Source organism: Schistocerca nitens, chromosome 2 (assembly GCF_023898315.1).
Source record: "Schistocerca nitens isolate TAMUIC-IGC-003100 chromosome 2, iqSchNite1.1, whole genome shotgun sequence".
In the NCBI taxonomy this organism is placed as follows: Eukaryota; Metazoa; Arthropoda; class Insecta; order Orthoptera; family Acrididae; genus Schistocerca; species Schistocerca nitens.
Genome location: NC_064615.1, coordinates 998,791,452 through 998,809,260, shown reverse-complemented (window position 1 = coordinate 998,809,260; position 17,809 = coordinate 998,791,452).

The window sequence follows — 17,809 nt, the reverse complement described above, 5'->3', positions numbered from 1 at the left end:
CACGCCAACTGGTGGACGAGTGTGTCAGCATTAACAACAGAGACATCTACACTCCTGGAAATGGAAAAAAGAACACATTGACACCGGTGTGTCAGACCCACCATACTTGCTCTGGACACTGCAAGAGGGCTGTACAAGCAATGATCACACGCACGGCACAGCGGACACACCAGGAACCGCGGTGTTGGCCGTCGAATGGCGCTAGCTGCGCAGCATTTGTGCACCGCCGCCGTCAGTGTCAGCCAGTTTGCCGTGGCATACGGAGCTCCATCGCAGTCTTTAACACTGGTAGCATGCCGCGACAGCGTGGACGTGAACCGTATGTGCAGTTGACGGACTTTGAGAGAGGGCGTATAGTGGGCATGCGGGAGGCCGGGTGGACGTACCGCCGAATTGCTCAACACGTGGGGCGTGAGGTCTCCACAGTACATCGATGTTGTCGCCAGTGGTCGGCGGAAGGTGCACGTGCCCGTCGACCTGGGACCGGACCGCAGCGACGCACGGATGCACGCCAAGACCGTAGGATCCTACGCAGTGCCGTAGGGGACCGCACCGCCACTTCCCAGCAAATTAGGGACACTGTTGCTCCTGGGGTATCGGCGAGGACCATTCGCAACCGTCTCCATGAAGCTGGGCTACGGTCCCGCACACCGTTAGCCCGTCTTCCGCTCACGCCCCAACATCGTGCAGCCCGCCTCCAGTGGTGTCGCGACAGGCGTGAATGGAGGGACGAATGGAGACGTGTCGTCTTCAGCGATGAGAGTCGCTTCTGCCTTGGTGCCAATGATGGTCGTATGCGTGTTTGGCGCCGTGCAGGTGAGCGCCACAATCAGGACTGCATACGACCGAGGCACACAGGGCCAACACCCGGCATCATGGTGTGGGGAGCGATCTCCTACACTGGCCGTACACCACTGGTGATCGTCGAGGGGACACTGAATAGTGCACGGTACATCCAAACCGTCATCGAACCCATCGTTCTACCATTCCTAGACCGGCAAGGGAACTTGCTGTTCCAACAGGACAATGCACGTCCGCATGTATCCCGTGCCACCCAACGTGCTCTAGAAGGTGTAAGTCAACTACCCTGGCCAGCAAGATCTCCGGATCTGTTCCCCATTGAGCATGTTTGGGACTGGATGTAGCGTCGTCTCACGCGGTCTGCACGTCCAGCACGAACGCTGGTCCAACTGAGGCGTCAGGTGGAAATGGCATGGCAAGCTGTTCCACAGGACTACATCCAGCATCTCTACGATCGTCTCCATGGGGGAATAGCAGCCTGCATTGCTGCGAAAGGTGGATATACACTGTACTAGTGCCGACATTGTGCATGCTCTGTTGCCTGTGTCTATGTGCCTGTGGTTCTGTCAGTGTGATCATGTGATGTATCTGACCCCAGGAATGTGTCAATAAAGTTTCCCCTTCCTGGGACAATGAATTCACGGTGTTCTTATTTCAATTTCCAGGAGTGTAGTTGAGCAGCGAGATGTTTGACTGATGCGTCGATCACGTCGAATGAGTGTGTCCGCACGTCCCTTATATTACAAGAGTCACAACTCTGTATGGCCGACCGGCACACGGGAGATCGGACAGTTCTGAGCGATCTGGTTGCGACGATGACACGCCTCGCCCAACAACTCACCGTGCTTTTGTTCACTGCCAAGTCTCGTAGACCAGTGGTTCCCAAAAGGTGGTCCGCGGACCACCACGGGTCCGCGAGCTATGCCAGAGCGGTCCGCAAGATGCTATTAGAATAAAAAATATATTAAATATATTTCGTATAATGACAGATTTTTTTTGTTTTGGCCGCTTCCTGCATGAGCAGAGCTTTAGCGAACGCTAACTTCTGCGTATAGCGTCTTCCTAGAGCCAACTGACACTAGCACACTCTAGCGCAAAACTAGAATTAGATAGAGGCAAATAGTTCTGCTGTATGCCGTTAGACTGCGCGCGCTGCCTCTTTGCAGCTGACAACTGACAGTCACTTTACACAGAAACTCACGTTTCAAATCGTTCAAATGGCTCTGAGCACTATGGGACTTAACATCTATGGTCATCAGTCCCCTAGAACTTAGAACTACTTAAACCTAACTAACCTAAGGACATCACACAACACCCAGTCATCACGAGGCAGAGAAAATCCCTGACCCCGCCGGGAATCGAACCCGAGAACCCGGGCGCGGGAAGCGAGAACGCTACCACACGACCGCGAGCTGCGGACACTCACGTTTCAGACGACAGTCGGCCATTATTAATTTACTGCCAGTGTTTTCACAGACCGTGTTGTACACATATTCAATATTCTGTATTAAAACAGTAGTGTTTGTAAAGCGTTGTTTTTCGCAGAAGCTACAGTTCGCGTAGTTAAAAATGGACCGTTGGTTAAAAAGTGGTTGGTTAAAACGAAAAAGGCCTACAGATGAAGAAGAAGATAATGCATTTGATGTTCAAGCAAGTAAGTCAGTGACTCTCGAACCGAAGTTGTCAGTGTCCATTGAACCTAAATCGTTGGCGTCCCTTGAACCTAACCCTTCCCAGATCAGTGTTAAGCTTACTGGAAAAATTAGAAAATATAACTCTGATTACTTGGAAATCGGTATTACGTTCACTGGACCTGAGCAATAGCCTAAACCTCAATGTGTAATTTGCTACGAAAGCCTATCGAATGAATGTATGAAACCAACGAACCCCGGCGCCATCTTGAAACAAAGCACAGTACAAAAGTAAGTCATTAGATTTTTTTTTCAAAAATAAATTAAGAGAGTTGAAAACGTCTCGTAAAACAATTGCCAAACACTGTAGTGCAAATGTAAATGAAAATGCAACCCTTGCGTCTTACGAGAAGGCTCAACTTGTTGCTAAATGTGGGGAAAACCACACAATTACTGATGAACTTATACTGCCATCAGCAATAATACTTTGCAAGAGAATGTTAGGTGATGCAGCTGCTAAGGTAATAGGAACTGTCCCGCTCTCAAATAATACTGTTCAAAGACGAATACTGATATAGCAGTTAACATCGAAGAAACATTGCTGGCTAGACTTTGCATAAGTGACATGTACGCTCTACAATTGGATGAAATCACAGACATATCAAAAAAAGCTATAATGTTGGTTTTCGCACGATTCTTATGGGACGACCAAGTGTTCGAAGATTTTCTTTTATCATGCGAATTAATGCATACAACAGCAGACGATATTTTTACTGCATTAAATAATTATCTCAATGAACACGATGTCACCTGGAAAAAAATGTGTAGGCTTGTCGACAGATGGAGCAAAGTCAATGGCTGACAAAAAAACAGGACTTCTAGCTCGTATCAAAGCAGTAGCTCCTGAGGTGAAAAGGACTGACTGTTGTATCCTTCGTGAAGCCTTAGTAGCCAAAAGATTGCCTGAACCTTTGCAAAAGATACTTAACGAAGTAGTTCAAATCATCAACTACATTAAAACTCGACATCTGCAGTCCAGATTATTTTCTTTGTTGTGTAAAGAGATCGGCAGTGAGCATGAGCAACTTCTTATTCATACGGAAGTAAGATGGCTTTCTCAAGGTAGGATCTTGTCAAGATTTTCTGAACTTAGAGACGAGGATTGTGTCTTCCTTCTTGACACAAAGTACGCGGATTTTCTCACTAACTTCTCTTGGCTTTGTTCAGTTGCGTACTTAGTTGATGTGTTTGAACACTTGAATGTGTTAAACTTGAGTTTACAAGGAAAAAATGTAGACATGTTCAAAGTTGAGGATAATATTAGTGCTATGGTCAAAAAGTGTCAGATCTGGGCGTCAAGGATAGAAAATGAGTCACTAACTAACTTTTCTACTTTAAAACAATTCTTAGAGTCATCAGAGGAGAGTTTGCCTGACCAGATCAAGATCAATGTAGCCGAGCATCTACGCAGCCTAGCCACCACTTTTAGAGAGTATTTCCCTGAACCTGACCCTGCCGACAGATGGATTCGAAATCCCTTCAGCTGTGAAGAAATAGACAAAATCCAAGGCCTCACTGAAGAAGAGCAAGATCACCTTGTGGATCTGTCCAGCTGTGGTACGATGATAAACATTTTCATCGGTGATAAAATTACAGACTTCTGGGCATCAGCACGCAAGGACTACAATAAACTTGGAGATAAGACAATGAACAAGATCCTTCCTTTTGCAACCACATATCGGCAAGAATTTTCTTCCATGTGTTTCATGAAAAACAAATATAGGAATTGGCTCAACATGCGGTCGGATTTCAGAGCGAAAGTTTCAAGTCTGGAACCTAATATTTCAGAAATAATGTACTCAAAGGTCAGATTGAACTCATCTCATTAAGAACTGAAAATTAAAAATACGAGGGCAGTTCAATAAGTAATGCAACACATTTTTTTCTGAAACAGGGGTTGTTTTCTTCAGCATTGAAATACACCAGGTTATTCCCCAATCCTTTAGCTACACAACACTATTTTTCAACGTAATCTCCATTCAATGCTACGGCCTTACGCCACCTTGAAATGAGGGCCTGTATGCCTGCACGGTACCATTCCACTGGTCGATGTCGGAGCCAACGTCGTACTGCATCAATAACTTCTTCATCATCCGCGTAGTGCCTCCCACGGATTGCGTCCTTCATTGGGCCAAACATATGGAAATCCGACGGTGCGAGATCGGGGCTGTAGGGTGCATGAGGAAGAACAGTCCACCTGAAGTTTTGTGAGCTCCTCTCGGGTGCGAAGACTTGTGTGAGGTCTTGCGTTGTCATGAAGAAGGAGAAGTTCGTTCTGATTTTTGTGCCTACGAACACGCTGAAGTCGTTTCTTCAATTTCTGAAGAGTAGCACAATACACTTCAGAGTTGATCGTTTGACCATGGGGAAGGACATCGAACAGAATAACCCCTTCAGCGTCCCAGAAGACTGTAACCATGACTTTACCGGCTGAGGGTATGGCTTTAAACTTTTCCTTGGTAGGGGAGTGGGTGTGGCGCCACTCCATTGATTGCCGTTTTGTTTCAGGTTCGAAGTGATGAACCCATGTTTCATCGCCTGTAACAATCTTTGACAAGAAATTGTCACCCTTAGCCACATGACGAGCAAGCAATTCCGCACAGATGGTTCTCCTTTGCTCTTTATGGTGTTCGGTTAGACAACGAGGGACCCAGCGGGAACAAACCTTTGAATATCCCAACTGGTGAACAATTGTGACAGCACTACCAACAGAGATGTCAAGAGTTGAGCACTGAGTTGTTTGATGGTGATCCGTCGATCATCTCGAACGAGTGTGTTTGCACGCTCCGCCATTGCAGGAGTCACAGCTGTGCACGGCCGGCCCGCACGCGGGAGATCAGACAGACCTTGCGGCGATGATGACACACGCTTTGCCCAACGACTCACCGTGCTTTTGTCCACTGCCAGATCACCGTAGACATTCTGCAAGCGCCTATGAATATCTGAGATGCCCTGGTTTTCCGCCAAAAGAAACTCGATCACTGCCCGTTGTTTGCAACGCACATCCATTACAGACGCCATTTTAACAGCTCCGTACAGCGCTGCCACCTGTCGGAAGTCAATGAAACTATACGAGACGAAGCGGGAATGTTTGAAAATATTCCACAAGAAATTTCCGGTCTTTTCAACCAACATTGGCCGAGAAAAAAAAAATGTGTTGCATTACTTATTGAACTGCCCTCATAACTGTATACTGATGGAGTACTCTGTTGTAACTGTATTTTTTCATGTAAATAATACCAAGTATGAAATTAGAGTTTTCTTATTTTTCACATATGTCTACTCAATGCAGTTTCAAGTGTAGTACACTTGAAAGACCAATACACTCAGTTTTAATTTTTTCCTGTCATTTTCAGTTCATACACCATTTTTATTTTTTTAAGGAGTTTATTATACTAAACACACAGAATTGAAGACAAAGATTTTGAGCAATAATCAAAAATTTAACAATAACAATTATGGCTAAATTGAAAATTTTTTAAGCTCAATATTTTTTCAATAATGAATATGTCAATGTTTTTTCTAAGTACCAAAAACAGAAAACCTATAAAAAGACTCTTAATTTGGCTTTTTTAGGTACTTGATACTGTGATATGACAAGGTAGCAATCATGCTCGATGAGGGGGTCCTCGAGAAACTTTTGTTGGGAACCTTTGTCGTAGACGTTCTGCAGTCACCTAAGAATATCTTCGATGTTCTGGTTTTCCGCCAAAATAAACTCAGTGATAGCTCTCCGTTTCGAGCGCATTTCCGTTAAAGACGCCATTTTGAAGGCTATTTGAAGTTCCGCCATCCATCGGAAATTCATGAAACTAGACGGAGTAAAGCAGGAATATTTTACGATGTTCGACAACAAATTCTACTTTTTTTTTTCAACCGAAATTGGCCGAGAGACTTATTGATCGCCCGTCGAAACAATGCACGTTGAGGTATATAATGTTGCGCCCATTGACTTTATCAGTGAGATGCGAAGAAAAGTAAGTAGCTGCAGCGCCTTTTAAATGATTTAAGAGGAACCTGTGACCTTGGGCGCATTAGTTACCGTGCACTCAAGCTGTGTCAGTTTTCTCGTCCGTCGGTCACGTGCCAGTCGCTTCCACCGTGAGTAAGGGCCTCAGGAATTCTCATTTAGGCGCTTATTAGCCCTCTTGCTCCCGGCATCTCCTTGCGAATGCGTCACGAGCGCGGCGCCTTACTCACTAGATCGCCAGCTCACGCAGCTTCCGCGGTAATTACGAACTATGTTCATTAAGCGTGCGCGAACCTCCGCCCACATCTGGCTCCAACCTAAACTTCGGCGCCTGTTCAGTCTGCTCATCAGCCTCCATCACCAGTCACGGTATAGTGGTGTTAAATTGTGTTTCTCGATTGATAATGCGAGGGTTGCCAGGTCCCGGTTTTCCGTGACAGTCCTGGTTTCAGATTAAAGAAATTGGTGACTCGAAAAATATGCATCTCAACGAAAGTTTGGAATATCATACAGTTTACTACAATGACTTCTATAGCGCAATCCCTTATTAACTAAATAAACGTAACTGCTTCTGAAAACAAGAACGATATTGGTTAGTTATGGAAAACATTACAGAACAAAGCAGGCTCCTAAATGAAAACAAAAACAGTGAAAATCTTTATCTCATAGTGATGACTATTACCCATTTGTAGTGAATACGTCCTCTCCGAACATGAATGAGTTCTTCCACCCTGCGAGGCATTCCCTGGATGAGATAATCAAGTTTATGAGGTCTCACTCCTTAAGGGCAGCTTCAGGAGGTCCTGAAGATTGTCATGTGGATTTGGACGCTGCGCGGTGGCCAACTTCAATGGGTTGAATTCATGTCTGGAGACCGCGCTGGCCAAGGCATCCGGTTGACGTTGCGTCTCTGAAGATACCGAGACACTGCCAAAGTACGGTGCGGTCTTGCATTGTCATCGGCTAGGAAGAAGATGTAACCGACTTCACGTCTGTAGGGCCGTACAACCGTTTGTAGAACCTGTAGGAAGTATCGGGTACCAGTCACATTGCCATAGATGGGAATTAGAGGGGTCCGCCGTCCCGTAATTATTGCCCCCCAGAACATTACACTTCCACCTGCAAACGGATGGACTTCCTGAACGTATCGGCATTACTATTGTCGTCTAGCGCTTCTCCAAACCCTGACATGTCTAGTGTCCAGTCGCAAACCAATCCCGGTCTCGTCAGCAAACATTACATTACTCCATTCTGCAATGGTCCAATGTTGATTTGGAAGACGCCAGGTTTTTCGATCTGTTCCGTTGGTTCAGAGCAGAACTTCTCATTGGTCTTCTAGAATGAAGAGCACCCTGATGCAATCTTCTACGCACTGTCTGGTCTGAGATACGAATCCCAGTTGCCCGGGAGAAGTCATTTCCAATATTTCTGGCAAGTTGATGTTGGGCACCTGCCAGCCGACCGTTGGAGGAAAGGATCCTGCATTGGTGTTGTCATACGAGGACGATCACTGCGAGGCCTATAGTTCACATTTCCCATCTCTCTGTACCTTCTCCACGCCTTAGAGACACCACTTTGAGGGACCTGTAACCGATCGGCAACATCTTGTTGTGTGTGACATCCTGAAAGTAAGGCCACTATCTTGACTCCATCAAGTGGTTGTATGCCTCTGCATGTCACGTTACTGCAGTGCTGAACACAAACTGAGTGAAGCTGTTGTTGATATTGGACTGCTCGCGGTGTGCCGCTGCAGCAGCGGTATGTTTACATGACTGGGAAACGACCGCAAAGCATGTCAATACTAAACACCGCCCAGTATATGGGCTCTAAACGAATAATGCATGAAGTGCAAATTTTTGTTGTGCAGGATACTTTCAGGAAGACTTTATCTCGGATTTCGTATTTCTCATACTAGCTTCTGTATCCAAATTCTTGAGTGGATGTGTATTTAAACTCCAGCTGTTAAGTTAAATATTTGAAGTTTTTGTTATCGCAGGTGCCTGAGTCCCTTAAGGAGTATTAGGTGGCGGTAACGTTGCTGCGTTTCCGTTATTGTCCCTTACGTCAGTTCACTCATTTTAAAATTCGCAGCACTGTGTTTGAGTCATATCGCGGTTAATTTGTTATTACAGCGTTTGTTTCAAGTGAATTCAAAGTGTCAAAGAAGACGTGGTCATTTCAAGAAAAATAGCCAGAAAAATGGTTCTTCACAGAACGAGGGAGAAGTGACTATCAAGTACAATGCTTAGTTTGTGTTATGTTTCCATTGCATTTAGGGTAAAAGCGGATCTTAAGGATCATTTAGCCAGCGTAAAGCACAGATCAAACGTGTGCTCTGCAAGCACTTAAAAAATATGGGCAATTATTTCGTTTCAAATTCATTTGAACAGCGCAAATTAGTAACAGCAGCGGAATTACGAATGCTGTATAATACCTTTAAACATCATACATCTTTGAAATCAGTGAAGTGTACTTCTAGGCTGAGCTCCAAACTGCTTAATGAATCCAAACCAGGGCGGAAAAAAATCAACACCAATTGTGAGATGACTGTTAGCGTGCTACAGTGCCAAATATCCGATGATCTTTAAAAGGTCCGTTATTTCGGTATAGCTACAATCGGAAGTAATCACAAAGGAGAGAAAATATTTCCATTAAATAATTCACATTTTTTAACTTCTGAAAAGTGTTCTGGTTTCTGCTTCCCAAATTACGCCCATTATTAGACAGTTCAAGAGAAATGTCCCTGTTTGTCAGACAAATTATGGCACCCTCAGTGTTTGTAATGGACAAGCTTCCTACACCCATGTGCTATTCTTGATGCGAAACATCCATACTTATACTACAAAGGGCATCAATTGAATGTTCGACATACGAGAAACGTTTTCCTTCACAAAAAGCAACGACCTGTCGATTGCTTCGAAGTAAAATGCACAAGATGGTAGCGCACCATATTCGTAACATTGTGACACTGAAAATTTCTCTAACAATTTTTTTATCAACTTCTTCACTTCATATTTCAACTTAACATGACTTTGTAAAAGGTAGAGCCAAGGTTTCGCGGCACGCTTCTTGAAAAACATTAAAACAAGGTTTTTATAAATGACTGAAGCGATTTCATAAATTGACTGTAGCTACTTTAATTGACACTTACATACAGTCAAAAAGTTTTGAATTGCTGCTGTCTCACTTCATATTTCTGCCGCGAGAGCACAGCAGGGAAAAATTAGGCAAAATGGCGACAGGCGCAGAGAAAGCGTATGTTGTATTTGAAATGAATTCACATCAGCATGTCGTAACACTCAGTCACAAGACCTTCTGCAAATGCGACTTCAATCTGACGTCACGCACAATATCGACAACTGCAGCTTTCGTTAGCGTTCAATATGGGCCTCTCACAAGACGCTTATCAGAGATTTCTAAAAACACGTTGTTCTTGGTAAGATTTATTATAAATGTTGTTTTAAAGAGTGACTTGTTATCGTAAATAATTTACAAATTACATGCAACACGTTTGTCTCGGAATGAGGTGACAAAAATCATAGGGTAGAGATATACACATATACAGATAGCGGTAGTCTCGCCTACACAAGGTATTAAAGGACAGTGCATCGGTGGAGCTGTCATTTGGACTCAGGTGATTCATGTGAAAAGGTTTCCGATGTGAATGCGATGTGAATCAACAGACTTCGAATGCCGAATGGTTGTTGGAGATATACGCATAGGACGTTCTATTTCGGAAGTCTATAGGGAATTCAATATTCCGTGATCCACAGTGTCAAGAGTGTGCCGAGCATACCAGATTTCAGGCATTACCTCTTACCATGGACAACGCAGTGACCGACGGCCTTCACTTAACGACCGAGAGCAACGGCGTCAGTGCTAACAGACAAGCAGCACTGTGTTAAATAACTGCAGAAATCCATGTGGGACGTACGACGAACCTATCCATTATGACAGTGCTGTGAAATTTGGCGTTAATGGGCTTGCGGCTGACGAGAGTAACTTTGCTAAGAGCACGACATCGCCTGCATCACCTCTGCTGGGCTCGTGACCATATTGCTTGGACCTTAGACGACCGGAAAGCCATGGCTTGGTCAGCTGGTTGGTAAGAGTTGATGGTAGGGGGTCAAGTGTGACGCAGACCCCATGAAGCCATGGACCGAAGTTGTCAACAAGGCACTGTGCGAGTTGGTGGTGGGTCCAGAATGGTGTGGGCTGTGTTTACCTGGAATGGACTGGGTCCTCTGGCCCAACTGAACCGACAATTGGTTGGAAATGATTATGTTCGACTACTTGGATACTATGATGAACAATGATGAAATTTTTATGGATGACAATGCACCATGTTACTGGGCCATAATTGTTCGTGTTTGGCTTGAAGACATTCTGGACTATTCGAGCGAATTGTTTGGCCAACCAAATCGCCGGACATGAATCCATCGAACACGGGAGGTCAGTTCGTGCACAAAATCCCGCACCGGCAACACATTCGCAATAATGGACAACTACGGAGGCAGTATGGGTCAGTATTTCTGCAGGGGAGTTTCAACGAGTTGTTGAGTCCATGCCACGTCGATATGCTGCGCTACACCAGGCAAAAGAAGGTGCAATACGATATTAGGAGGTATTCCATGACTTTTGTCACCTCAGTGTATTACCATACATCGTATTCATTAGCGCTCTCTAGCTATATTAAACAGCAGTTAATAATGCATTCAAGAGATCCTATGGTAACCAAGAAAGGAGAGTAATATCACATGATGAAATGCTAATGGCCGGCCGCTGTGGCCGAGCGGTTCTAGGCGCTTCAGTCCCGGATCACGCGGCTGCTGCGGTCGCGGGTTCGAATCCTGCCTCGGCCATGGATGTGTGTGACGTCCTTAGGTTAGTTAGGTTTATTAGTACTTGTAAGTCTAGGGGACTGATGACCTCAGATGTTAAGTCCCATAGTGCGTAGAGCCATTTGAATCTTTGAACTGCTAGTGTTATGGACAATGTCGTGGTATCTTGTGTTGAAGAATGTATGTTCGTATCCCACTACATGGATTATTTTTCTTTGGGCATTGCTAACACATTCTAGAACTTTCTTACGAATGTAATGCAGGTACGTTCCGCAATATTCGATGTTATTTACATATCTGTCTGATCAGAGAAGGATGGATGAAATGAATATTTGGCGATTTCTGAATGCGTGGTTAGTCAGGACCCTAAGAGGACAGCTTAAATTGTTGCGAATAAAACGTAGAGCAGTAATATTCATAGGCCTATACTTCCTTATCACGAAGTCGATAGCAATTCCTGTGGTTGTCGATATAGCTCGTGACGTCACAATGACATCACATTTGCAGAAAGCCTTGTGAAGTGACTGATACCTGAACGAAGTTCAAGGAAGACCCACCAGCTGCCAATTCCATCGGCGAGTGTATGCGCAGTTTACGGCTTCGGGATGCCTCTGCAAGGGGAAATCAGCGGATCGGCCTACAGTTAGTGGAGAAACAGCTGACCGCGTGAAGGTGAGTTTTGCACGTAGCCCATAGAAGTCTACGAAGAGAGCAAGCAGAGAACTGGATATACGACAAGTGACCGTTTGGAAGATCTTAAGGAAACGACTGAAGCTATCGACGTACCGCTTGCATTACTACAAGCCCTGATTCCAGGCGACAAAGTCAGACGCTTTGAATTTTCGGCACATTTATAACAGCTTACGGAAGAGAATGTGTTTCGTGAGGAACTCATCATTAGTGATGAAGCAAAAATTTTCGTGAATGGCGCAGTCAACAGACACAATTCACCAAAAGTTAATGTACTTATATGGATATGGACATGTCCGAAAGAACAGACACCATATCCATATAAGTATATAGTTCTGGCGATACCGGCCATGACCTCCTTCTTCTGTGCGGATGCACACATATTCCCCGAACTCTTACGGGACTTGGAAGAATGTCTTCCTCGAGTAATGTGTGTGTTGGGATGGGACACGACGAATGTAGTGTGAGGACATACAAGGTGAGAATGTGAGTCTCGTGGGAGGCGTGCGCGAGATAGGCCCTGCAGTCACACTCTCATCTGTGCCCTCGGTGGCTCAGATGGATAGAGCGTCTGCCGTGTAGGAAGGAGATCCCGGGTTCGAGTCCCGGTCGGGGCACACATTTTCACTTGTCCCCGTTGATCTATATCAACGCCCGCGCGCAGCTGACGGTATTAATATAATTCTAATTTCGTTCTAAAAAAGTTAATGTGTTCTGTACGGTCTCCCGGTTTCAAATTTCAAAATGGTTCAAATGGCTCTGAGCACTATGGGACTGAACTGCTGTGGTCATAAGTCCCCTAGAACTTAGAACTACTTAAACCGAACTAACCTAAGGACAGCACACAACACCCAGCCATCACGAGGCAGAGAAAATCCCTGTACCCCGCCGGGAATCGAACCCGGGAACCCGGGCGTGGGAAGCGAGAACGCTACCGCACGACCACGAGATGCGGGCAGGTTTCAAATTTAAGATCCTTTTTTCATCTGCGAAAAGACCGTTACTGGACACGCTTGTCTGGACATGATGGGAAATTGGTTCGTGCCGCAGCTGGAAACTGACAATGTGGACTTCAATTCATGTCATGCCCTCCACGCTCTCCCAACCTAATGCCATGCAATTTTTTTTTGTGTGGGGTTATGTGACAGATTCAGCGTTTACGCCTCGTCTACCAACAAACCTACCAGAACTGCGAGCTCGCATCAGCAGTGCTTTTGAACAGGTTGACAGGGACATGCTGCCCTCAATGCCGGAAGAACTTGTTTATCGATTTGGCACCTGCTTAATCAGTAGGGTGCACATATGGAGCGCTTGTAATATGTGGAAAGTAAAACTTTTTGAGTTTTGCTATGTGTGTGCAAAGCCCTGCGACAATATGTCAAATATTGTAGCTACATCAAACCTATGAAATCGCTCCAGTCATTTATTATAACCTTTTATATTGATCCATCATGAGTGATCAATTTCGCTCATAGAAAAGGAACGAAGGAAGGTTAGAGTTTAACGTCCTGTCGACGACAACGTCTTTAGAATCGAAGAACAAACTCAGACACGCTGTACATAGTCTTATGTAGAGCATTTAGACATTTTGGTGTCATGGCAGCAGCACATTTCAGTGACTTTACGATAATTAGTTACGAAGACTCTTGGTGAATTTTGGTCACATGAAGATTTTCATTTAGAAAGAAAACGGTTGTGGGGTAATGAAAGTACCTGAAATGTAGCTGTGCTAGTTTTTATTAACATTTACATTGTTCAGCTGTAGAGCACAAAAAAACAAAATTAATTTAAAACTAATAAAACGAACATGTGGCGCTAAGAAGTGAAAGATTAATTTTTCTGGATCCAGACAGAGTGGTATGATGTTCTACCACATCATAGCAAAACATCATGAAATGTGTACGAGTCCCTAACATAGAAATACATCATGAAGTACGTACAACACCATATCAAAGGAATATATCATAAAACTTGTAAAACTCCTTTAAATCTGAGGAACATCACTTTATCCCAAAGTGACATCTCGACACATAACACCTTTTCTGTGATCGTGCTGTGTATGATCGGGAATAAGTACGCATCAGCCAGCAAAGGAGCGAAAAACCAAGTGCAACTGATAAACAGATCTTAATACTCTTGAGTGATCACTTTTTTTTATAAATTGTTGATGGTGTACAGCAGTTAGTCACAAATTGTTTTTAGCTTACTTTATTCAAAAAGAATCATTACCAGTTTTGAATTTATAAACTGGTTGATACTTATGCATGCCACAGTTATATTTTAATATGTGTCGTTATTATTACTATGCTGTGTCTACATGACTACCTATAGCGCATTGACCATAGCTGCGCTGTTAGCCGAAAAATAGATCTGCAATAAAATGCAGGTGATATTACGATCCACGCTGACCTCTCTTCTGTCCTGGATTACGCCACCCTCGTTAGGCACAACCATTCCCATGGAATCAAACCTGACTTTGTAACATGACGTAACATTTGATCATGCGATTACACTAAATTCACGGGGGGATGGGGAAGAGGAGGTGGTAGGGGGAAGGGTAGTGGGAGGGGGAAGGGCGGTTGGAGGGGGGAGGGGGAATAGAACTGCCATACCAGTGAGGACTCGACATTGGCTGAGTGAAGGACACCGGATGGGAAGGAAGAAAGTGTGGCGTTTCCTCCATTGGTGGCACACATCCAAGAGTGCTACCGTACTAGTTGTTGATATTGGCCATGTTAGCACACATAGTTGATTAGCTACAGTTAATATAGTAATTAGTTGGATGACGCTAAATTACTTACTATTTTTCCAGTTTATTAACGCAGTGAAATCGAAGTGATGTATCTTGCATGCCATTGGTAAATATATCTACCTTCAAGCTATTGACAACCACTCTTTTAGACAGTTAATAACTGTTAGCATAAATAACAAAAAAAAACGTGAAACAACACGGCTCGGATAACAAAGGAACTTCTTGTCTTCTTATTTTGTTGTAAGTATAGGTTCAATCGATAAAATCATTTGCTATGGACAAGCGATTTATTACAGACGCTAGTTGCGCTCCGCCGTAAAATCTAATTTTGTGCACCTACCAAATACGTTCATTTAGTGGTGGTCATCTTCAAAACAGGATCCGTTTGACTCCACACAGGTTTGCATTCGTTCTTTCCACTGCTCAAAGCAAATATACATGTCGTCCTCCGTTAAACTGGAGCCCCAGAATACCCCTGTAATAAAATACTTGACAACTGCCACTGAGTTCATGGATTTTGATGAAACGTGCTAAAAAAACGGAACGGCAAAAGATGGAAAAATAGTAACGCTGAAAAAGTCTAGTAATGGAAGAGTTATCGATTCATTTTTATCAGTATATGTATGTTCAACAACATTCTAATGAAACAGCGTTGCGGTATAAGAATGTGGCCTCCTAATGCGACGTCTATAACAAATCTGCAGGAAATCAACGGAAAATCCGAACGGGAAATATTGCCAGAAGACTGCAGAATAACCAGTCTAGTGAACTGTTCATCAAACATCTGTGCCCCGAGACGGCGAGAAGTTTGAGGACAACAGGTTAATTGGAGCAAGAAGGGTGAAGCCCGCTAATTAGACACGCGACAGTTAACTGAAGCTAGCCCGTCCTCATTTTCTCCTCACGGCAGTCGGCAAATTATGCCTTGTCGCCAACAGCGACCAAGCGCCTGCGGAAAGCGGAGCCTTATGCAGTTCATTCCAGAACCATCTTGAACGAAGAACTTGTTTGTTTCGTAACGAAAGTTCCAGAGACTATTGCTAATGTTACGATCGGTAACGATAGTAGCTTCCCATTGGCGGATTGATTCGTACCAAAACATACCCACAGATTCCCTCCATCTTAATCAGATTCTCGATTAAAATGACACAATCAAAACTATTCCCATCAGATAACAGTCCTCTCTCATTAACACATCAACTATTACATACTGCGAAGAAATATCCAAGCTATCAGTCTTACCTGGTGTATAATGCAAAATGCAGAAATACAAGGGTTGGACAAAAATATGGAACCATAGCGAGAAACGCATACCGGTCAGACCAGTGCTCTTTGTAGTTTTGAGTGCATTACGTCGAAGTTGCCATGTTATTGGTGTCCGTGTGATGCGTGCTTCCATTACTAAGGTAGCTGAAGCTTTTGGTGTTTCAAGAGGCACCGTATCGAAGATTTGTACCGCATGCATGGAAAGCGAAAAATATCATCAGCCAAGTCACAACGCGGATAGAAGTGTGTGTTGAGTGTTTGTGACAAAAGGTTATTCAAGAGAATTGTGATGAAAAATAAGAGGACGACAACTGCAGAATGCTGTCAGCATCAAAACAAAACAGAGGGAGTTCCATAAGTAGGGAACTGCAGGGTTAACAGGAACTCCAAAACCTCTCGTCAGTGATGCGAATGCCTGTTACAGGAAAACGTGACGCCGAAGTGATAAAACCAGGACTATGGAGCGATGGAAGAATGTTATTTTGTCGGATGAATCTTCCTGCACAGTGTTTCCAACTTCTGGCCGAGTTTACGTCCCAAGGGTGAAACACGGCGCCGATTCGGTAGTAACTTGGGCAGCCATTTCCCGTTATTCCATGGACCCAATGATTATTCTGCAAGCTTGCATTACTACCAAGGATTATGTGATCATTTGATCAGGTTCATCCCACAGTACGGTGTTTATTCCCCAGTGGCGATGCTGTGTTCCAATACGGCGAATCCTCTGTTCACACAGCTCGCATCGTCCAGGACTGGTTACGTGAACAAGAGGACAAATTGTCGCATCTCCCCTGACCACCACAATCACCAGATCTCAATACCTTTGAGCGTTCGTGATCTCCTTTGGAGAGAAGGATGCTGGATAGCTATCCACGTCCGTCATAGTTACCTGAGCTGGCCATTAATTTGCAGGAATAATGGTATGCCATTCCACTGAAAATTACACAGGCCCTGTACGAGGTGTGGCTAGAAAAAAAACCGGACTAGTACTGGTGAAACAATAAAACAAATGCAATAAGGCTGAAAGTCGCGTGGCCTGTCACGTGACTCTCGCTCCGCCTACTGCTCGAGTTTCATCTGCCTCCTGCACTCAGTCTGCCCGTGGCGTCTGTTTTAAGTAGTTGACGTTTTGTCTGTGCGTCGGAAAATGTTGAGTGTACAGAAAGAACAGCGTGTTAACATCAAATTTTGTTTCAAACTAGGAAAATCTGCAAGTGAAACGTTTGTAATGTTACAACAAGTGTACGGCGATGATTGTTTATCGCGAACACAAGTGTTTGAGTGGTTTAAACGATCTAAAGATGGCCGCGAAGACACCAGTGATGACACTCGCACTGGCAGACCATTGTCAGCAAAAACTGATGCAAACATTGAAAAAATCGGTAAACTTGTTCGACACTTTCCTTGTCAACTCCTGTTAACTCAGACACTGCTCTGATTGTTAAACGGCGATCTTGTCGAACAAGTTTACCGATTTTTTCAATGTTTGCATCAGTTTTTGCTGACAATGGTCTGCCAGTGCGAGTGTCATCACTGGTGTCTTCGCGGCCATCTTTAAATCGTTTAAACCACTCAAACACTTGTGTTCGCGATAAACAATCATCGCCGTACACTTGTAACATTACAAACGTTTCACTTGCAGATTTTCCTAGTTTGAAACAAAATTTGATGTTAACACGCTGTTCTTTCTGTACACTCAACATTTTCCGACGCACAGACAAAACGTCAACTACTTAAAACAGACGCCACGGGCAGACTGAGTGCAGGAGGCAGATGAAACTCGAGCAGTAGGCGGAGC